The sequence below is a fragment of the Acomys russatus genome, chromosome 24 (assembly GCF_903995435.1).
Source record: "Acomys russatus chromosome 24, mAcoRus1.1, whole genome shotgun sequence".
Lineage (NCBI taxonomy): Eukaryota > Metazoa > Chordata > Mammalia > Rodentia > Muridae > Acomys > Acomys russatus.
Window position 1 is genome coordinate 39,871,471 of NC_067160.1, and position 22,947 is coordinate 39,894,417.

General features: G+C 37.6%; 1 protein-coding gene across 1 annotated transcript in view; it reads left to right on the forward strand.

The window, feature by feature from the left end:
• Positions 1-10,997: 10,997 nt before the first annotated feature.
• The window catches only part of Gtdc1 (glycosyltransferase like domain containing 1), a 299,932-nt gene continuing 287,982 nt past the window's right edge, over positions 10,998-22,947 (forward strand). The window contains exon 1 of the mRNA XM_051166637.1: positions 10,998-11,079. The gene's annotated coding sequence lies outside the window, so the exon portion shown is untranslated. The remainder of the gene's footprint in view (positions 11,080-22,947) is intronic.

The following is a 22,947-nucleotide window of genomic DNA, read 5'->3' on the forward strand; positions in this document are numbered from 1 at the left end:
TCAGTCTCCATCACATATTGTCATTATCAACTTTGAACACCTATCTAAACCTAAAAACATCTTAACCCCTAAACAATTAAGCTTCAACGTAAAACTAAGCTACCTGGTCTTCAGCTCCCTCAGAGACTTGAGAAGGAGTAAACTTGATATCTGAGTATGCCGGGAGTGCAGGTTAGTAGCTTTCCAAATGAGAAGATGAAAGAGACAGTTTTCTACCTGAATACTCACCCAAAACTCTCTATAACGTTTCAGCATCTTCTTTAGCCTTCTGGCCCAATATATCTGACAGACATATTTGCGAGGCAGGAACTATTGAGGACTTATTATTTACCCTGTCTTAGCAGAGTTTTACCATCAACTTTGCCTGCATCCAAGCTTGCCTTTTTTTTTTTTTTTTAAAGCCAGAATTTTCTCTGTGGTAGAAATGAGAACCTTTTGTCCAGTGGCTATTTTGCCACATTTGAATCCATCTCTATAAGAAGGTTCTTTGGTGCCCATCATCTTTTTTGAGATAGGCTGGGTGTTGCCAGGAGTTAACCTGTCTCATTGTCAATGACTCTTTAAAGTAATAAAAACCTTTTATATGCCATATTCTGCATGTCTCTGGTTTTTTTTCAGACCTTGTCTTTCTATAGAGTCATATCTATCTGCTATACCTAAGATGTATATTCTTGTGATAAAAGTAGGCTAGCAATTGATATGACCACTATTTAATCTACTAACATTTAATTTGTATAACTTATTTCTCCTAAACAGCTTCATAGCACTTTCAAAGCATTGGAAGTAAACCTTGTAGTATGATTGAGTTATTTGGGCATAATAACTCATATAGGGAGAGGGGATCGGGAGGGAATGAGGGAGGGGGCTACAATCAGGATGGTAAGAATTTAAACTGCAGAACGAGCAGGTAATTTATATTCCTAATCCCACTATATGGGACTAGCTCTGAGACTGGCTGAAACATGAATGTCTAGGCATAGACAATGATTCCTGTTGACTAAAGAACCACTATGAGTTATGATTAGATGCCATTCTTCATATGGCACGAATGAAGATTTACAGAGGTCTTCTTTTCCTGCTCATACAAGGAGCAGAAATTCAGCCTTAATTGTTCCATGCATCATGTACACCTTTTATACACATAATTTTAGGACTATATGATGCTTGTGAGAAATTATATGCTTTCAGAACAAAAGAATGAGACACTGACATTGCATCAGACCTGACAGGATGCATTCCTCTCAGCATACTGGACATGGACATCCTCTTTGGAGAAAGTGGTTGACAAGAAAGAAGGGGGAATATAGAAATGTACAGGGAAGATAGAACAAAAATTAGATCAGTGAATCTACTCCTCAACTTAATGCCTCAATTATCACTCACAAGATATTTTTAATTTACTGATACAGAATGGTGCATATAGATGCAAAATAAGTTCTAGATACAGTCATGTAGAATTCAAATACAAGATTATTATTTACACACACTATATACATACATATATATCTTTTTGCTGCTTCTTCCCAAGTGCTGGAATCACACATGTGCTTCCCATGAAACTTTATGAAGCAGAAGTACTGGTAGGTCTTCAAGACATTCCATAGATATGAATGTCTACTTTGTTCTTCTGACTGAGGGGGCATGTGTGTTTCTGAGTATGTTTCCTCTGAAGAGTTGGGCTCCAAGGAGCCACCTGTGTATTTTCATTTACTGTTCCCCCCAAACACTTCTCTAATCACATAGTTTTGCTTCAAAATGTATAACTTATGTAGTTTTTGTATTTGCATTTATGCTTAGTAGAAGCTTTATTTATAATCTTACCCTTTTTCTTTTAGTCTTAGTTTAGGTTAGTTTAATACTATTGGTAAATAGTAGAGCATTCTTATTCTTTTGTATAGCCAAGAAAAAATAGTGATAGAGACGGTGTTTTTAGACAGGTTGCCTGATTTTGCCACCTTGTTCCATTGGTACTGAGCATTTGACTGTGCCAAATTGCTTAGCTTCTACTTATATCAGCGGTTTTGTTAAAGAGGATGAGGGAAAAACTAAGGTCATATAAGAGATCAAATGCTAGTCATTTGTATCTTATGAACCAGTTTTGAATAAATTCATTTTAAATGGATGTGATTTGGTGTTTCAGCATTCTAAGTTTTGATTATATTTATATTAGTTTGAAGGAACTACTTGAGGTCTCCTGTGTATTGGGGTAAGTGCTCTGCCACTGGGCTACGTCTCCTGGTTGTTTTTGTTTGGAGACAGAGTTTTATGTATTAGCCTGGGTGTCCTGAAACTTACAGTTGTTTTGCATCTGTGTCTTGTGTGCTGGGATCAGGCATATAGAACATTCCCTGTGTTGGTAGCTCCTTCTCCTCTTCATTGTTTAATAGTGATTCCTCAAGCTATCAAGATAAAATAAGAGAACTATTAAGATAAAATAGACTGCAGTATAGAAAACTATCATTTTTTCTTTTTCTTAGTTTTATTATTTAGGAGTAGTGTATCTTTTTTTATTTTAATGTGTAGAGTACTATCATTCTATAAAATTACAACATAAGCCACATAATTAAAAAATTTTAATAGCCACATTAAAAAGTAAAAAGAAATGAGTTTAATTAATCTTCCTAATATATTTTATTTAACCCAATATATCTACATTACTTCAGCATGTAATCAATATAAAATGATTAAAACTGTTTACATTCTTATTTTTTTGCATTGTCCTTGAAATCCATGTGTATTTTACTCTTATTGAACCTCAGTCCTCAGTAGCCACACTTCAGGTGCCTGCTAGGCACATTAACCACATAGCTATAGAAGTACTTTTAAATTATTGAGCTGTTTTTTTTTTAAAAAATGATACTTTGAAACAACTGATAAAGAGAGATATAAAAAACAGAAATAAGTTTATATTATGAAAATACATTGGAAAACTCAGGGATTTTGGAGTGATCAATGGATAAAATTATAGAATTGAAGTTCTGAAATCAGTACCAAGTTGAAGCCATAACCTGTATGATAAAACCCTAGGGAATTTCTAGAAAAGTGCCTATTCTAATGGACAGAAAATATAAGCTAGAGGAGAGCTTCAGAGTTGCTGTGTTTGGAAAACAAACTTCAATGGAAGGGAGTTTCACAGAGACATGATGAGTAGAAGTAGCCATTGCCTAACAGAGTGAGAAATGAAAATAGGTAAATTGGTTGGCTTTTTGCCAGACTTACTGGTACCTATTTTAGTAATATGATAGCTAATAAAATTAGGTTGTAATTTGAACATTGAATATAACTTAAAAGCAATGAACATATTATTTCACAAAGCTGGAATAGGCTTGGTACATTTTAAAGATGTATATTATTGATGAAGGAAAAGGAAACAGAGGGTAGGTAAATGTTGAAGATAAAGGAAAAAAACTGGTGGAGAAGGTTCTCAGACAGCACCAATGAATAGGATTCTGCACACTGATAGAGAATTAATTATAAGAAAGAAGTTGTCCTCTATGATAGAAAAGAGAAGGTGTTATAAAATAAGTATTTTTCTATGTTAGATTGTATTATTTTCAGGAAGAAACCTGTTTGCATTACAGACAACTATAATAACATGAACATTCTGTTAATTGTTTACATCTTAGAATCTGGGAACAAGCCAAGAGAGTCGTGTGACACTATTTTAATACCAACCTGCCACTTGCTACTTTGACCTATATGATACTATGGAGAATTTCAATATAGTTCTGTCACAAGAACAGAATGCCTTCATGATAAGATTTGGTCTTACAGTTGGCTGCCGTCTTGACTTGCTTACCTCGTTGTAAATTGTGTTGGATTTCATTGAACTCGAGTTTACTTAGCATTTTTGAAATGTAGTTTTTACTTTTTAAGGACTCAGAGTTGCAGTTAAGGGGTCAACTGTGGAGATAAGTACATCAGGATTTATCTGGCCTGGATGATCTTGCAACATAGTTTATTCACCTGCTAATTGTCTATTTGGGTTGATTGAAAGGCCATGTGAACCATGCAGGGGGTGCTTGAATGTCTTTATATGATACTGTGTCAGACATGGTCACTTTCACTATATCTGTTGATTACTCACACCAATCCTCCTGTTCAGGAGAGGACTACATGCGGACTACCATACTCCTTTTTTCTTTGACCACTGGCATTGATCAAGTTTGTAGGAACCAAACCATTTTTTAAAAATTGAATTGAGATAGACAAGAATTTAGATAAAATACTTGTTTTTATTTAAAGTGCACAGTACTTTCATTTATTTCTTTAAAATAAACAGAAATGCTGTTATTTGTTACTGTCTAAAGTTGAGTGTATGCCATAAAATTATGACTTATTAGCGATTTTGAAGTATATAAACATTGAAATCATGACATTTTGTCTTCTAGAATACCTATCTTGTTTTTGGAAGTACAGATTTCTGATCAACTTCCCCATAGTTACTTCTTGGTTTCAATTTTCTAAGACCCTGACTGATTGGGAATTATGTTGAAGATCTGTAAGATGTATTAGATAAAAACATTGGCTATTCTTTCATGTCTTGATGATATCATTTTGTTTGTTTCTTTCATAGCATGCATCACAAATTAAATGGTCTTTCTGATAACAATTTTATTTTTTTAATTCTTTCATTGCTCACCTAAATTAAAAATTTCAGGGCAAGGTGTTTTTCTTATTCATTGTTCAATTCAAAGTACCAGGTGGAATCCATAGTAAATTATCAGTAGGTGAATGTCAAATTGTATTTTCTTTTTAGAGGATATACTACATGATGATTGAAACAAGCTTTTCTAGAACGTATATGTTTTCCTTCTATTTTATTTCTGTCTTTTAAGCCTTCCTTCCTCTTCCTCTTCCTCTTCTTCCTTCTCTTCCTACTTTCCTCTTTCATGTCCAGAAAAACCTAGTGGCTGTAAATTCTTTGCCATTTTGCTTAAAGTAGACCCTTGAAGGTTTCTGCAGCTTGATTGTTTTGTTTTAAATGCAGGCTATTTTGACTTTGATTACTGTTTAAGATTATTCTTTTAAGGGATGTGTTTAGCTCGTCCTATAATTTTGTTGTGTAAACTGGCACAAACTATATATTGTATTTCTTTGATTGCCCTTCCTTTTTTCTTATGCATATTGTACTTATGTCTTTTTTACTTATGCATATTTGTCATATGGTAGTATGTTACTCTGCCTCTGTCAGTATTGATATACCTACGGATCCTGACTAAAATATAGTCAGAACAGAATCAATCATGGTGCCCAGGCTGGGTGTATGATAACATTTTAGTTCTCTTGAAGGTTCTCTATGGCTTATAGGGAAGAGAGAGTCATCTTATTATAATGATGGTTTATATCTTCCACAGAGGACTGTTGTTAAGCTATCACCTTCTGTCTGCAATTCTCTGTGCACTCCTGTGTTTTAATGTCAGAAACCCTGAACTTGAACTGATTACCCATTTACCTTCCAATATACCTCTGGGCTTTACGATTTTTAGCAGAATTCTTGACAGTTTATGTTTTGTTTTATTTTATTTTTTTAAGTATGAAACATCTTATCAAACTGTGAAACTTGACTTTCTCTCTACATAAAACAACATGTTTTATATATTCAGGAGTACATAAACTTCAATCAAGCTAATAACCTCCATCTAAATTATTATATTTATAGTTGAATTGGAAAGCCCTTGGAGAGTATAGATAAGTAATTTTTTATTAACTAAAAGTAACCAAAAATCTCACTAAGCACTTGCCCTCTTAATAGTATCCAAGAGCTGGATTTATCTTGTGTTCATGAGTTCTTGTCCATGTTAGCATTCAGAATTGACAGTGGGTTTAGTTTGAAGGCAACAGTCTAATTATGCCCTTTGTGATCTTGTAGGTTCCTTTGTATTAAGCCAGACTGGATATCAGTACGTGTGGATCATCAGGTGAGCAAATGTCACTATGTCAGAACACTATCTTTCTGGAAGAGAATGGCATGGCATGGCTATTGCTGTCCTGAAATCAGAGCAGCTGTGATGTACCACAGGAGACCCACCAAGATGTTCTGTTGGAAGGGTGAAAGAAAGTGGAGGCAACACCATGAGTGGTGCACTGCAGACACAGGGTATCTCACAAACAGGTCATATGGAAGGGTGCAGGAGTGTCTCTCATGAGTGGTTAACTAGGTGGCACATGAGGCTCTTCGTTTTCTTGAATATAGTGATTATCAGTTGTTGTTGTTGCTGCTGCTGGTGGTGGTTGTGGTGCACTTTTATTGAGTTACCTGTGTATTGGCCCATAGATTCTCCATACTGCTGTTAAGTAGTTACTGGTGTATTTGTCTGCAAATTCTCTACATTGATATAAGCAACCTTAACCTACACTCCAATAAATATCCTCAATTAGACTCATTTGTTCACCCAGCTGGAGTTTGGTGAAATTATTACTTTGTTTTGACCTTAGTGCCCTGTTTGGGATAAAAAGATTCCATTTAAATACATCTCACCTAAACCAGTCTCTTGGCAGTATGTAGCATTCCTTGTCATGTGCTGTTTACTGTAGCATGGTAGTAGGACGATCAATATTTCCAAAGAGACGTAACCTTTTCCATTGTACTACCTTGTTCCTCCCCTCGCTTCCATCTCCTGCTCCAGCCCCAGCAGAGTTTCTCTTTGAAACCCTGGCAGTTCTGAAGCTTGCTATGTAGACTAGGCTGGCCTCGAACTCACAGACATCCTTCTACCTCTGCTTCCTGAGTGTTGCGGTTAAAGGAGTGTTCCATCATTCCCCAGTATTTCTCTGCCTCTTGAGGTCATGTTTCTTTATTTTTACTTTATCTCATTATTATTTCATATAGTCACACATCTATAGTAGGTGAAATTTCTCATTCTTTATGTATATACTTTGGAAAGTTGTGGATAGTTCTCCTATTGTTTATTGATTGTCAGCCAAGTTATACACATTTAACTTCTTAAATCTTTATAATTGAGTGAGCTTTGGCTGCTTTTTCTGGGACCCTCCTACTCCCCCAGCCCCTTACCCATTTAATCTGTATCATGAATGAACAGACAAAACCAGCGTATTCCCCTGGTTTCTCCTATACCTTTTATTCTTTTAGCCTTTTGGTTTTTGACATATTCCTAGTTGAACTCACGCCAGTCAGATGTCATTATTTGGACCATGTTGGCAGTACATGAATGCCTGGCCTTCAGTTGTCAATGTCCCACACAGTAATAGCACCAGCAGTATGTGCTAGAGAAGAGAAAGGAAAATAGAAAAGAAGGCTGAGGAGCAAATGACTGCGTTCTTTAATAACATGACAGACTTACCCTTGCCATCCAAAAGTAAACCACTGTACCAGAGCCCTTTAATGTATCTGTCAGACTACAGTGTTGTGTCTGTGCGCTAATCTGAGTTGGGAGAAGCGTGGCTACTGTTTGAAGTTTGGCCCTGTTTTCACTTGGTTTCTTCTCCATGTTTTTATTCCTTCTTTACCTTTCTATACAACTTATCAGGACTTGCTGTCAGATCCTGTGGTCATGAACAAAACTGGGCAGGAGATCATTTTGTTGGAAATTACATAGCTCAGGTGGTAAATGTTCCATGTCTCCATATGTGACATTTGAGGCAACTGTTTTTAGGTCTTGCTATTTCTGTGACAGCCACTGGTCTTTGTTTAACTGCTGATCCAATGGAGATATGCAGGCGGAAGCAGCTATAAGACCTTGGTACTATTTATCAACACTGTGTTAGTTATACAACTTTCCCTGCCCTGACTGGCAGGGAGAAGCATACTGCTTCTAGATGATGCTGAGCTTAGTATGCAGTATGCCAGCATGGGATCTGGGCTTGTCACAGTTCATTCTTTCTTTTCAATTGGTGTGTAGAAAATGGACCTCCATTTCTACTTATCTTGTACATTAGAGAGAGAAAGGCCATACTCTACAAGATAATGGCTTATTGGTGTTTTTAGTCACCAATTCAGATAGTAATATTTAGTTAAAGGTTGAAACAGTGCATACGTGGCCTTCTCATTTGTATTAGCTTTGCTGTTAGTACAGATTTGAACAGGATAGCAAAGAAGGTTTTCCTGTTTGTGTCTGTGACAGCTTTCTAGATGATTTGTGGTTTAATTCTTGAAGCATATTTTAAAAATCATTTTTTTTGCCTCTTTCCTTGTAAAGGTTTAAAATATTCAGATTCTAATATAACATTTTCCCTAGATTATTTAGTTCTGGAGAGATTAAGACTAGGCTAGCAACCGAAACAGTTCATTCTGTGTAGTGACCTAAAAACTGAATACCAGTTTTCTGCATTTTAGGCATTCTGCAAAACCCTAAACAAAAAACCAAAAGCCCAAGAACCACCCCATGCTGCATTACTCTGTTCTGTATGTGATGAAAGTAACAGTCATACACCATGTCAACTGAGGGAGGCTAGCAAGAAATAACCAGCACAAAAAAAAAAAAAAAAAAAAAAGAAATAGCCAGCACCTTGGCACTGATATAGGCTTATAGCCTGTGTTCTGTGGTGTTTGTGAAGCAGTGTTACTCTCACGAGAGCACTGAAATAAGGACAGCAATCTTGATCACTCCTACTTACAACATTATTTTTTTCTTGCAGACTATGATTGTGTGTGTGTGCGCGTGCACAGGCGCGCGTGTGTGTCTGTGTGTGTGTGTTTTGAGTAAATGGCATTGTTTCTTAAAGGAACTATATTGCACTTGCCTTTGTCAGCTTTTGTGGAGAGTTTGCTTACACCTGAGTTTGTACTGCTCTTGTGCAAGTTTTGTACATGCTGCACAATTGGTATAAGTTTATGCCTGCAACTGCTCTGTTGTATCTGGAAAACCCTGTTTCCTTTATGCTATCCACCAGTACTCTCTCTTAAAAATCCTCCGGTCTCCTCTTCGCTGGGGAATCAGAATGTGATATATCTTTCAAATTTAGGGCTGCTTACTACAAAGGTCTTCTGTTCTTTATATGCTGATCAGGTGAGGGTTTCTTGTTAATTGGCATTACTGCAATTTTGTGCAAGGAGAAGTATCTCTTGTGAGGGCTGAGCGATGCTTTGATAGTCATTTCAATACTATGTCCATTTAGCAGAATAATATTTACTAAGTTCTCTCCTAGGCCTTTGACGTATCTAGCCATAGGTTCTTGTTCCTTTTAACAGTGCCAGGCTTGGTTCCATCTCATGGAGTGGGCTATAAAATGACTCATTTTCACCAAAAGTCTGCAACTGCTTTCTAGTTTTATTTAAATTTGGGGTCAGTTCATATCTTCTTGAAATTTGTTATTTTTAGAACATTTGATAAGCTCATGAATATGGAAATTAATTTCCATGAAATTAAAGGATGTATATTTAATTCGTTTCCAATCATAATGCAAGGAAAATCAGAATTGCTTTAAAACATTTCTAAGTTCTTATAAAATTATAGTTTGTTACTTACAAATAGAAGTGTCAAAATTTGGTGTCATGAGTTGTTAAGTGGAGTTGATTTGAGCATGGACTTTTGACTTGAGGAAGAATTTTGTGAAATTTTGTAGAATTTCCTCAAAATATGAATTTGTTTTCTTTTAATGAAAAATGATATACTTTCAAGTTATATTTTAAATATTAGTGTCTTATAAGTCAATATAAATATAAAGACAATGTGTGTTTGGAGATGAGATTGATATTATTTTGACCAATTTTTATTTAAAATATTATTTACTTTGAGATGAATATTAATGCATAACATATATGGCTGGAAAAAAGGTAAATGGTGATTTGTGCTAGAGTTATTAATAAGAAACATTATTTCATTCCGTGTATATAGGAAACTACATCTACAATGGATTCATTAAGATGATTGTGAATCTAGCAGGTTTTTTTTTTTTTTTTCCTGAGATATATTTTTCATTTAGGAAGTATTTAAAATTCATTGCAAGGGTTTGGGTAAACAAGGTAAACAGGTAGATTAGAACATTAAATAAACTCACCTGTTATTTTTCCTCATTCAAAACAGGTTCAGCAACACATTGCCTCATTGCTTTAGCAGAAGAAATAAATATTCACATTGCTTTTATATTTAGTGCTTATGTACTACTTTCTACAAATTACCCCTCTCACTGTTTTCTCCTAAGAAGACTGCCTTTTTCTTTTTTTTCCTTCAGGAAGTACTGAAAAGAATCTGGGTGAGTTGCCTGCCAGGTTTCATGCATTGAATATTTAGGTTAACTTTAAGCTTCTTATTATGGCAATCCCAGAAGGGACACCGCTGAAATTTTATTTACTTTGTTGTAGTTTAAGTTCATTATAGTTTTATCTTGAATCCCTAGTGTCAAGAATTGAATATATATTAAACATTATTTATTAACAATAAAGAATTTTATTTAAACCTCATTTTTCCTTCTGGTATAACTATCATTAACTTAGGAAATACATACATAGATGCATAGGAGTCATATTGTGTGTTTAGGAATTATAAAACAAATTTTGATCAGTGCTTTTGAAGTTTTCATGTGGACAGTAAAGTCTATATTTTGATTAATTCGCAGATTGTAGTAAGAACTATTTTAGTTTGATATGTGGTTTTTCAAAAATTATATTATAACTTAATTATTATTTTTGGAGACATGGACATTTTGTTAGATAACACAAAAAGAGATGAATATTGTTTTTTAACTCTGATTTTAATTATGCCACATACCATATTTTCAGTTGTAACTAATGATTTATTAATTTTAAAGTCACTGTAGCTTTTAATACAGTCCTTGAGTAGGTGTTTGTGTATTGTTTGCTGTTAAGTAACTAAAGCACTAAATTATTTCTAAATTATACTTTTTCAAAATATGAATATTCTTTCTTTAGGCATACAAGGTGTAGGTCAGTATCGTATTCAGTAGAAAATAGTTTTCAAGAGACTAGATTTAGATTCCCATTTCTCTAATTTTTGATACGTTTGCATTTCTCCTGTGCCTAATCTTGTATAATAGTTTTACAAGTATTTCATATTTTCTGTGACATCTCACATTGCTCACTTTTTGTCTGTAGTATCATCTGAGTTCCCCCTTTTCAGGATTTACTGCATATTTTGAAATGCTGCTAGTATTTGCAAGGTAAGATGACATTTTAGTTTTGAGTAAATCTTATTTTTAATATCAGAACTTAAAAAAAAATCCTGTCTTAAATTTTCTCACATTTCCTATTAAAACAATTTTACCAACACTGAACAAAGAAATTCTGGGTTTTGGCTATAACAGCAATTGAAATGCATCAAAAAATGGTGACTACAATACAATTTTATTAATGAATGATCTACACCGGTTCCAGCTGTGTCCATGTGATTAGGCCTTCACGAGGCAACAATGGGTACCTCCCTATTGCTTTGATTTGATTTCCAAGAATGTGTCATCTGTTATATCAGCTCTTGCCAATGTGCCCTTATAAGAGTGTAGGGTTTTTGTTTTGTTGTTTTGTTTTTTGTTCTTCTAAATTTCTGAAGCCTAAGTTGAATACCCACACATACCCTGCTGAAATACTGTTTCTTTTGAACAGTGGCCTAGGTTTGTCTGCCTGGGTTGGGTGTTGCACCCCAAATCTCAGAGTAGAAATTAAAACAGATGCTTACTACATTTTATCAGTAAAACTTCCAAAGTATACTTGTGTGGTAAAGCTAAAGATAGAGTGTTTTTGCTTTTACATTTTCATCTTAATTTTTTTTATTTTTTAAGTAGTATAATATGCTATAGAGGTGGACAGGCTTGCAGAGTGAGACGGTGGCTGCACAGATTGCTCCTTTCCCTAGACCATATGGTATAGTTCTAAAAGCCTTTTGTATGCTGTCTGTTCAGTTTATTGTAAACTCAGTGTTTAGTGTACACACACACACACACACACACACACACACACACACACACATACACACACACACACACACACACACACCACCAACAACAACAACAACAGCAAAAGATATTTGAGATGATATCATGTAAGGACTCTAGAATTATTTGTTTTAAAAGAAAAAAAAAAAAAAAAAAACCAGCTGATGGAATTGAAGTTGAGATATCCTCCAAACACAGGTGAATGTTGTTCTCTGATTATTCTTTGAGATATGGGTTTTTTGCAGATTGTCCTTGAATACTTATTTTAAAGGATAACACTTAGGTTGTTTTACCATGATTTTGAAGGAAGAAAAGGTTGTAGTTTCTGTCTGTCTTGCAGAGACAGCCTGGTCCTGTTCGCAGTGATAAGGAACAAAGTACTTTCTGCTTGTGTGTACCATCTCAGTGAGAATGTATGGCCAGATAACCCTCAAGAAATTAGTCATTAGCCATAGTCAGCACATTTCATTGTCTTTTTACTTGCTATCTCTCCAACTTACTATGTTTCTATAGTTTTATTTTAGGGAAATATACTAAGATATATTGCATATACTGATTCTTTATAAATTGGAGTCAGCACGTTTCCTTGACTCTACTTTCCTTCCCTACGAGTAAGCTACTGGTAGAAAACGTTAGCTATTATCCACTGCTTTTGGCTCCGAAGATGTGAAGTTGAAATTTCACCAAATTGGGGGAAAAGAAAAGAGAGCCTGTGAAGAATGTGATTTTTTTACTCTATCATTACTCTCAACCACTGAAAGGGTAACTAAGAGGAACTCAGATGTTTTCTGAATGTGTAATTTTCCTTTGAATGCCCACAGTGAAGTATATTTGAATTAAAAAAAGGCAGAAAAAGGTTTTTTCACATGTGGAGGTAATTGAAATTAACAAATCTTTCAAGCACTCTACCATAAAAATATTTCAACAAAAGTATTTAATATTTGATTTTGAGGAATATATGTATGTGTGTGGGTAGAATATTTACAAATATTGGTTGTTAATTAAGGGCACTTTAGGACATGGTTGAGGCTGGACATGGTGGCTCACACCTGTAATCCCAGTATTCAGGAGGCAGAGGCAGGTGGATCTCTGAGTTCGAGGCCATCTTGGTCTACAGAGCGAGTCTGAGATAGCCAGGGCTGCACAGAGCGGGGAAAAGACAATAGTATTTCTTTAGTAGAAAGTAGTATATAAAATTTTTGTTTAGTTATTTTGGAATCTGGAAAAATTTAATATGTGCATAGGTCAATATCTCTGTTTTAAAACTATACTGTATATAGTTGTATATACTATTCTGAACATGCTTTCTAAAATGTCCATAGATTGATAATCAGTTTATAATTTGAAATGCTTGCTTCCTTCTTCTTTTTCTCCCAATCTCCTTCCTTTCCTCTCTTTTTTCTCATTGTCACCTATTATGTGTATTACATAAATGAATAACCTATTTCATATGTTGAAATGCTTTTGTATGTTTTGGGAATTGAGGGCTTCAATCAAGAAAAGAAAAAAATCGTGTGTGTGTGTGTGTGTGTGTCTGTCTGTCTGTCTGTCTGTCTTGTCTGTCTAATAACCTCCCCCTCCCTTGGGATAGGATTTCTCTGTGTAGTTCTGGCCTCCCTGGAATTCTTTCTGTATACTAGGATTAAACTCAGAGATCCTCTTGCATTTGCCTTCTAAGAAAAAAAATCTTAAGATGACTAGAATATACAGGTCTATGTAGGAATTGAACATTTATTAAAGTATTCCTGATGACTGCAAAGAATATGAATATAAATTCAGAAATATTTTTATTTCTTATATCTATGGGAGCACTAGATCTTTCCTTAGTCAAGTTAGAAACAGCTTTGTGTAGTCAAACTTAAATTTCACCTCTTACTGTTGAGCTTTGAATGGTAAAAGCCCCTGGTTTCATTAGAAAACAATCTTACCAACAACTTAAATATTTTAGTAAGTGTTCTATTTGTCTCATACCATAGGAGACTCCAAGGCTTTAGTTCATAAGCAAATGATATAATAAGAAATCCATTTAACCACTTCTGTTTGCATGAGCCCTTATTGTGAATTTTGCTTTTATTTCACTGGTGACTTCCACCACAGAAAATTGTGTTAACTTCTAAGCAGGAAGAATAACAAAGGTAATTCTAGAAAGCTCCTTACTGGTGTATGTCTTTCCTTTTAGAAAGACTTACTTGCTCATAGAGATTTGCCTATGTGATACAAAGTCATTTCCTGTAACTACATTCAGAATGTTAAAAATGGCATTTTAATGTTCTAGACTTTATTTTGGAGGAACATAGGCATGATGAGGTTTGAATTAACTTTTGAATAAGCTATGGTTAAGTTATCTAATATATCTGTTGTGCCCATTCAGTTCCTTGGTGTAGTTAGTTGCTTGCCTCTTAGAACTTGGTGAGTAAGTGGTTTATGTAGACATTTCCTATTGGTTTCTTCTTGAATACTTAGTGTTGGTGTCTTAGTGTAATATTTCTGTGTTTGAGGGGAAAAAACTAGAATTGAGTAGTTTAGTGTTAATCCTTATACTACCTGTTTGAATGGAAAAGTAAGGAATATAATGCTTAATATTATAGGTATTAATCACTCATAACATCTAAAGAATATGGTAATACGTTTAATTTGTGAAGTTCTCCAACTTAGAGAAAATATCATTAACCTAATTTTATTATTTTTCATATAATTTAAAAATTTATTCATGACAATTCCACTCATGTAAGCTCTGTGTCTTGTTCATACTCTTTTCCAACTTCTGCTCTCTCCTCCTCCCTCCTAGTCCCTCCTCCTCCAGGTGTCCTTAACCCATCCTTCTTCCCTCCTCATGACCTTTCTTTTTCTTTTTTGTAACCCACTGAGACCAGTCAGTGCTCCATGATAGAATGTCAGCTGGTCTCACTGTTTTGATCTTGTACAGTTCTTGTGTAGGTAACTACCTGTAGCTAGAGGTAGTTCATGCATGAAATGGCCATGCTGTGTTCACAAAATGGCATCTCACATCACCCTTTTTAATTATCTAGTTTTTACATTCTTTCTGCCATGTTCTCTGAGCCTGGGGCAAGGGCTGCTATAGTTATTCCATTTAGAGCTGAATAATCAATAGTCACTTATTCTCAGCATGATGATTGCAGAAAGAAGCTTCTCTGACTAAGGTTGAAGGCAACATGGATTTATGTGTCTAAACATAAATATTAAGAAGGCAGTTTGACAGAGTGTCCTTTTAGCAAGACAACAACATAAACGTTCCTACCTAGGGCCCATGACCAGGTTTAGCAGGTCTTTTATGTAGTCCCAAAATGGTTGGTTTAGCACCATAACTTTGGTGCTACTTTTTGCTCCAGTGGTCATATCTTGTCTGTCAGGTTGCTATTGTAGCATGCTGGGTTTGCTAATAAATTATGCCACTGATGGCTTTTCTATCTCAGCAGCCTGTATAACACATCTGGCACTATGAAAGCCAGACAGCAGAGAGGAAGTTTTCAGGTCAGATCTGTGTTTTCAGTAGTACGGCCATCTAATTCTTGTGAGCAACAAAAGGAATATGGAGTCCCTTGGTTGTATTCCCAGGAATGGTATAGCGGGAGTGTGTGTTTAATCAGCTACACCCATGCTTGGGGCATATATGATGAGAATAGTCATCTCTTCTTGTATTTTTCCCTTACTCCTTATGAAGGGACCACCTGTATCTTTTCTCATAGTTTTGATTTGAAATTTTTTCTCCCCCAACCCCACACACAACCAAGTTCTTAGAACAGTGTTAACTACTTGTTTCCTAGGTCGGATTGCCTGGAATAGCTTTTTTCATCCTTTCACTCTAAGGTAATGTGTGACTTTTGTGGTGAGGTGAATTTCTTGGAAGCAGCAAATAGATGAATTCCTGCTTTTTGATCTGTTTCTTTAGATTAGGGAATTGAGAATGTTGATATTAAGAATTATTGTTAAAAGGTGTCTATTGGTTTAGCCATTTTGCTGATTTTGAAGTATTTTTTCTTTCTCTTTGGCTGAGTGTTATTCTAAAGTCATATATTCCTTACCAGGTCTCACACATGGATTTATTTCTCTTTTCTATCTGAAGGATTCCTTTAACTTGTAGAGCTAGCTTAGGGTAATAACTTTCTTCAGTGTATTTTTATTTCATGGGAAGATTTTTGTTTTTTTTTTCAATTATGGTAGATAACTGTTCTGGATTACCCATTGTTGTCTTTCAGAACTTGAAAAATATCACTTTAAGTCCTTCTTTCTTTCAGAGTTTCAGTTGAATACTCTGCCGTTACTCTGACTGGCCTGCCTTTGTATGTAACTTCCTGTTTCTCTTGTTGCCTTCATATACTTTCTTTCTTTTTTCTCTTTATTTTTTGCTTCAATTATAATGTGACAAGGGAAGATAAGGGTCTTTTCTGGCCTTACCTGTTTGCTGTCCTAAATTCTTGCTGTATCTGGATTGGCATTTCTTTTTATGAGAAATTTTCTGTTATGGTTGTTTTTATTGTTATTATTTATTTGACAAAATCCGTACTATGTATCCAGGCTGACCTGAATCTTTTTTTTTTTTTTTTTTTTAGTACTTTGTTTACTTTTGTTTTAACTATTTTTTTCTTTCATTTTCATTCATGATGAGAAGTTTGTAGCTACTGTATTAGGGATTTCTAGAGGAAAAATGTGTATTATTCATGATTATCTGGAGGAACAGTTTATTGAATGGATCTCTGTTTCTATAGTTATAGAAAAGGGATTTATTAGAATGCCTTCCAGGCTGTTGTTTAGCTAATCCTACAATGGCTGCCTAGGAATAGAAGGGCCAAGAATCTAGTAGTTGTTCAGGCCTCAGGCTGGAGGACTGATATGGTATTCACTGTACATCGTAATCAGGAAGAAGGATCCAACACCAGTGAAGGAATGGTCTTGCCAGTGAGAGTAAGCAGGCAAAGAGAAAAAACTTCTTTCTTCCATACCTCATATGGCTGCCAGCAGAAAGTGTTGCCCAGATTAAAGGTGGATCTTCCTACCTCAAAGATTTAGATTAGAAGTGGGTCTTGCTACTTCAAATGATTCAAATAAGAAAAACTATCTTACAACTATGCCCAGCCATTTGTATTTTAGTTAATTCCAGATGTAGTCAACTTGATAACCAAGAATAGCCATCATAAGTACCTTGAATATAAGAGCAATCTTTGTGTGGATACAAATTATCTTAAAGCAGTGATGTATTCAGGTTTTTAGAACTGAAAATTTCTATCTGAGCAGTTTCTATTTCCTGAAAATAATGGAAACCTCTTAAGCATTCAGAAGTTCTTGGAGAGTTCCTGTATATTCATAACTTAAAGGAGATAGTTGAACTTAGAATTGGGTATTACTATAAATATTTGACACTTAAACTTATATTTTGGTCATTATTTAGGGAGTAAAAATTTAAAATTTTATGTATTGCATGTAAAAGTTTAGTCCTTTGTCACTGTTTTTATTTCTTTGTGATTTCAAAAAATTTACTGCTTGAGAATTTCACACATGAATATTATGGCTTTCAAAATATCTTCCTCATTCTCTGACTCTTTCATACCCCACTGTCGTATTTTAGTGCTGAGCATTAAATAAGAGTAAGAGACTCCAGAATCTTACTCTCTGTGGTATACCCATTTTGAGCCTGCAGAATCAGTATCACCTACAGAAAGAAACTTCTTTGATGAAGGAAAGTTGAGAACTGTGCTAATTCCTAAGTATAATGATAAGTATATAAGGTGTAGTTTAATACTGTATCTGTGCATTTGAATAATAGTAGAAAGGCCTATGACCTATCCATCCTCAAATTGTTGGCCCAGTTACCAGGTAATGAGTACAATCTTGTGGAGCAGACCTTAAATCCAAGGAAAAAGTAGGTGGCTAGGCCCCAAACTTTTATGCCACTGTTGCCCAATGGGTTTATCTTCCTACCCTGGTTGTTTTTCAGCCCTCAGGGCTCACAGGGTTAATTTTTCTCCTCTTGTAATGTGAACAGCACCTTTTGGCCCTGTCAAAACCAACCAGCAGTGATGCAGCTTATGTGTCAGTTCTAGTTTTACTTCTTTCTCTTGTGATTCAAAGACACAATGTCTTCAGCAGCATGATTTCACCATCAAGTTCTAGCGGGAATCCGGGAATGATGGCAGTAGGTTGCATTGTTCGCTATTTTTTGGAGGTGGTCTGTGTGACCTGACCCCTCTGACCAATAGCTTGAAGAAGGTAGTCTACACCTGGTCCTGGACTTTGTGTTCCATACCTATGATGCCTGGGAGAGGCATTGTCCCTCATATAAGGTAAGTATATTTAAACTCTTTTCTGTATACATCCATGTATATTTTAGGCAGCTTCTATGGTAATAGTTATCTATTTGGCTTTCTCAAAGGTCTTTAGTGTTCAAACCCTACCCTTTGGTCCCTTACCCTGCTTAACCCTCTCTGCCCCATTATTCTCCCTAACCCGTTTGTGTATTTTTATGCCTATTTCTTTGGAATTTCCTCCACCTATGTCTCCTTTCTAGTTCCTGGGCTTCTAAGTTACCCCAGTTTAAGCATACACATCTGAGGATTCCATATTAGTATCCACACAGGAAGGGGAATGTGCAGTGTTTTTGTTTCTTGCTCCGTGTTCCCTCACTCAATATGATTATATCTAATGCAGTGCATTTGCCTGAAAAATTCATTTTTTTTGCAGCTGAATAGGATCCCATTTTGTTACCCCTTCATCAGTGGTGGCCATCTAGGCTGTTTCCATTTCCTGGTTGCTGTGACTAGAACAGCAGAGAACATGGGTGAGCAACTGTCTCTATAGTAGGATATAGAGTCCTTTGGGAATCTGGCCTGGAGTGATGCAGCAGGACCTTGTTGTAGATCTATTTCTAGCCTTTTGAGTAACCCCTACGCTGATTTCCACAACCTGGCCATGACAATTTGCATTCTCACCAACAGCAAATAAAATTTCCTCCTTTTCCACATCTGTGTTAGCATTTATTGTTACTTATATTATTAAACATACATTTTTCTGACTGGGAAATCACAAAGTAATTTTAGTTTGAGTTTCTCTGATGTCTAAGAATACTGACAAATTTGAAAATATTTCTTGAACATTTTTATTTCTTTTTTTGAGAACTATGTATTCCATATCCTATTTTTAAAAATAGATTATGTGTTTTCTTGATATTTACTTTTTTGAGTCCTTTGTATATTCTAGATAGACACCAATCCTCATTCAGATTATAGCTGATAAAGCCTTTTTCCCATTCAATAGGTTGACTCGTTACTCAATTGATGGCATCCTTTGTTATATAGAAGCGTTTTAGTTTCATGCGACCCCACTTGCCAGTTGTTGCTTTTGTTCTTACATTATTGTAGTCCTATTCAGAAAGTTCTTACTTGTGGTTGAAGGTGAAGTGTACACCATACTTTCTTCTCTGGTAGGTTCACATATCATATCTTATATTAAGTTTATTAGTCCATTTGGAGTTGAGTTTTGTTCAGGTTATGAAATTAGGCTCTAGTTACATTCTTCTGTATGTAGCTTCCTAATTTGTTTAGCACATTTGTGAAAATGTCTTCTCTCCAAGTGTATCTTCTGTCTCTGTCAAAAATCAGGCTTTTGGGGCTGGAGAGATGGCTCAGCCTTTAAGAACACTCGTTGCTCTCCAGAGGATCCAAGTTCAATTCCCAGCACCCACATGGCAGCTCACAACTGTCTGTAACTGGCGTTGCAGAGGATCTGTCACCCTCGCACAGACATACATGCAGGCAGAACACCAAAGCACATAAAAATAAATCTTTTTTAAAAGTCAGGTTTTTGTTGGAACATGGGCTTACATATCTGGGTCCTCACTTCCAGTACTGTGTCTGTTTTTACCCCACCACCATGACATGTTTATCGCCATGTCTCTGTGTTTTAGTGTCAAATGAAGAATGGTGATGTCTCTTGCAGTGGTTTTACTGTTCACCATTGTTCTGGTTATCTTGGGCCTTTTGTGATGCCATATGAATTTTAAGATTGTCCTTTCAGTTTCTATGTAGAACTGTATTACAATTTTAAAAATATTTACTTTAAAAATATTCATTCATTCATTCATTCATTCATTCATTCATTCATTCCAAGACAGGGTTTCTCTGTTTAGCCTGGGCTGTCCTGAACTCCTTTTGTAGACCAGTCTGGTCTTGAATTCACAGAGATCTGCCTGCTTCTGCAACTGTTGGGATTGCAGTCATGTGCTACTGTGCCTGGCTTTATCACTTATTTTTTTATGTGTACATATATGTCTTGGTTAGTGTTTCTATTCCTGTGAAGAGACATCATGACCACAGCAACTTTTATAAAGGAAAACATTTAATTGGGGCTGGCTTATCTTTTCAGAGATATAGTTCATTATTATCCCGGCAGGAAGCATGGCAGTGTGCAGGCAGACATTGTCCTGAAGGATGTGAGGGTCCTACATCTGCAGGAAGCAGAAGGACATGGTCATGCTAGACTTAGTTTGAGCATTTGAGACCTCAGTGCTTGCCTCTACAGTGACACACTTCTCCCAAAAGATCACACTTCCTGGTAGTGCCAATCCCTTTGTGCCAAACATTCATTAATATGAGTCTGTGGGGGACATTACAAACTATGACAATTTATATTTGTGTTTTCAGCAAAAAGGCTTGCCCAAATTGACTCCCCTGCAGCTCGAGTTAAAGATTTTTGTAGGGGGATCCAAGATGGCGGCGAGCAGTGTGGACCGCGTTTGGAGGCTCCAGTGAACAATTCAGGGAATTGCACAGATTTCTGAGCCAGGAACACCGAGGTCCGAACATCACGGCAGCGGGAGTGCTCCACGGTTCGGAGGGACCAGGGTGCGGAGGACCTGCGTGCCCCTGCACACGGGAGGAGCGTGGTTTTTCTCTGATCGGAGCGGCAGCGGTAGAGGTGGCAGCACCAGCGGCACCAGCAGCGGCGGCTGAGGTTTGCAGCTCATAGCCTTCCGGTGGAGGCGATTGGTGTGGTGGCTGGTGGGAATTGCTGCGGGAGAGGGGACTCGGGGCAGGATTTGGGTCGCGTGGAGCCTTTGGACCCAGATTGGACTCGGCGGACAGTTCGGCCCCAGAGTCCCGGGTATTGGCCCGGCCCAGCAAGCAATTCTGCCTGAGGCACTAACTCAGCTCCAGCCACAGCTCCCCTGCTGTGGCGCAGGCTTAGTTGAGCACGCTGCTCCACACTAGGCACTACCTCAGCTCAGCGGCAGCTCCCCTGCGGTGACACAGTCTGGGCGGAGCACTTGGTTTCACCACAGGCGCTAACTCAGAGCAGCCGCAGTTCTCCTGCTGTGGCGCAGGCTTGGTGACGTGCTCGGTTCCATCCTAGGCACCACCTCAGCTCAGCGGCAGCTCCCCTGCGGGGACACAGTCCGGGCGCAGCACTTGTTCCACCACTGGCGCTAACTCAGAGCAGCCACAGTTCTCCTGCTGTGGCGCAGGCTTGGTGACGTGCTCGGTTCCATCCTAGGCACCACCTCAGCTCAGCGGCAGCTCCCCTGCGGGGACACAGTCTGGGCGGAGCACTTGTCCCACCACTGGCGCTAACTCAGAGCAGCCGCAGTTCTCCTGCTGTGGCGCAGGCTTGGTGACGTGCTCGGTTCCATCCTAGGCACCACCTCAGCTCAGCGGCAGCTCCCCTGCGGTGACACAGTCCGGGCGGAGCACTTGTTCCACCACTGGCGCTAACTCAGAGCAGCCGCAGTTCTCCTGCTGTGGCGCAGGCTTGGTGACGTGCTCGGTTCCATCCTAGGCACCACCTCAGCTCAGCGGCAGCTCCCCTGCGGTGACACAGTCCGGGCGGAGCACTTGTTCCACCACTGGCGCTAACTCAGAGCAGCCGCAGTTCTCCTGCTGTGGCACAGGCTGGACAGAGCTCTCGGTTCCACCAGCTCTAAGACTCTGGTTGGACACAGTGTACAGTTTGAATCCAGAATTCCTGGCTGAGATTGGTGGTCAGTTCGGGCCCTGAGTCAATAACTGACCACAGCACGCACTTTGGGCCAAAAGGCCCTAGTGGAGCTTGGTGCGTAGTCCCAGCCCAAAAATTCTGGCTGGGCCCTGTGTGCATTTTGGGCCCAAAATCCCTAGCTGAGCTTGGCAGACGGTTCTGGCCCTGAGAATCTAGCTGAGTTCTGCCCGTGGTTCGGTCCCAGTGCTCCTGGCTGGACTTGGCAGGGAACACAGAAGGCTGTGGATACCTTGGCCTGACCCAACGCTCATTCAGAGACCCAGAACAATTGCAGGATCCACAGCAGAGAGGGACTGAGGATCACTGGCTGTGAGAGACCAGAACAACAGGGCTAACCTCCTAACATCCACACCAGTGAAGCTTTGAGCTCGCAGCCTAGGGAAATCGTAAGAAAACAAGTGAATCTATCATCAGACACCCTCCATTCAACTCTGGAAGCTACCCAACAAAAACAAAGACGGCAAGATGTCTAAAGGACAACGAAAAAGCATACGCAAAAAACCCCAAAACAACATGGCGTCTCCAGTTTCCAGCTATCCCAAAGAAAACCACCCAGAGAACTCAAATACAACGGAAATACAAGAAAATGACCTCAAATCCTTAGTAATGAGGATGATAATGGAGGAAACAAATAAAATTCGTAATCAAATGCAGGAAGACGCAGACAAACAGGTGAGAGACATAAAAGAAGCACATAGAGTGGAACTGGAAAAATTGCAGGAAAATGCAAACAACCAGATGAAAGAAATAACTAAAACGGTTCAAGCTCTGAAGACCTATAAAGAGGCAATGGAAGAAACTCAGGAATATACAAAAAATCAGATGAAAGAAATCAAAAAATCAGTTCAAGATCTGAAAATGAAAATGGATTCAATGATAAACACACAGACAGAAGAAAAACGAGAACGTGAGACCTCAGAGAAGAAGGCGAGCAACACAGAGGTGAGCTTTTCTAACAGAATCCAAGAGATGGAAGAACGAATCTCAGGGCTAGAAGATACAATCACAGATATTGAATCAACCATTAAAGAAAATGCCAAATCTGGAAAACTCCTGACACAAAACATCCAAGAAATTAAGGACACCATGAAAAGA